Source organism: Lepidothrix coronata, unplaced genomic scaffold (assembly GCF_001604755.1).
Source record: "Lepidothrix coronata isolate B3197 unplaced genomic scaffold, Lepidothrix_coronata-1.0 Scaffold476, whole genome shotgun sequence".
In the NCBI taxonomy this organism is placed as follows: Eukaryota; Metazoa; Chordata; class Aves; order Passeriformes; family Pipridae; genus Lepidothrix; species Lepidothrix coronata.
Window position 1 is genome coordinate 24,983 of NW_016690656.1, and position 1,099 is coordinate 26,081.

Below are 1,099 nucleotides of genomic sequence, written 5' to 3' on the forward strand. Positions count from 1 at the left end.
TTCCCTGCTCCCCCCCCCCCTTCCCTGCTCCGGCCCCGGGAATGTGCTCCCGGGAATGTTAATCATTGCCACGGCTCCCAGAGTCCGGAGCCGGGAAAACCTTGGCAACGGAGCGGGAACGTCCGGAAATAAACATTCCAGGCCTCGTTATTCCAGAGGCTCCCGAGGGCACAGGCTGTTTATGGATCCAGGAGCCGGGCACAGGGCCCGGATCCGGCGGGATTTGGTGGGATTTGGGGTCGGATCTGTGGGATTGCATTCCAGGATTCCCTCCTGGAAGGAGGGATGAGGCTCATTCCTGAATTTCTGAGGGGCAAACGACAACCAGGGACGGGTTTGGATCATCCCAATTCATCCCAGCAGGACCTTTCCTGTGGGATTATCCCTCCTGGAAGGGAAGATATGATAATATTCCTTCCAGGATTTCCTCCTGGAAGGAGGGATGAGGCTCATTCCCGAATTTCTGAGGCCCAACAACCACCAGGGATGGGTTTGGATCATCCCAGCAGGACCTTTCCTGTGGGATTATCCCTCTTGGAAGGGAAGATATGATGATATTCCTCGTGGGATTCCCTCCTGGAAGGAGGGATGAGGCTCATTCCCGAATTTCTGAGGGGAAAACAACAACCGGTGGCCGGGAAAGGATCCAGCCTTGGGGCAATCCCTGGGGAAACTGGGAATTCTCCCCTCCTCCTCCTCCTCCTCAGGCTCTTTCCATCCCAAAAATCATCCCAGGAACGGCTCCGTTGGGAATGGCTCCGTGTTCTTCCCGGTTTTCCCTCCACACAGGCCTGGGAGGTGGGAGGGTGTATCCCAGAGCTGTTATCCCGTCTTTTCCAGTGCTCCACCCCTTCCTAAACAAACCAAATTCCTTCAGCTTGCCCTCCTCGGTTGTGTTTTCCATGGAATAATCTTTGATTCCGTGGGCAAAGCTGCTCCGGCCCTTCCCGGGATCAGGATGTGGGATCCAGCCCTTGGGAAAGGATCCAGGCCATGGGAATGTGGATCCAGGCCTTGGGAGAGGATCCAGGCCTTGGGAATAGGATCCAGGCTTTGGGAGAGGATCCAGGCCTTGGGAACAGGATCCAGGCTTTGGGAA

The 1,099-nt window shown here is 56.1% G+C and overlaps 1 protein-coding gene across 1 annotated transcript in view; it reads left to right on the top strand.

The window, feature by feature from the left end:
• Window positions 1–1,099, top strand: part of LOC108510090 (adenylate cyclase type 3-like) — a gene marked incomplete at its 3' end in the record, with an annotated part of 30,093 nt that overhangs the window by 16,456 nt on the left and 12,538 nt on the right. The window lies entirely within an intron of this gene.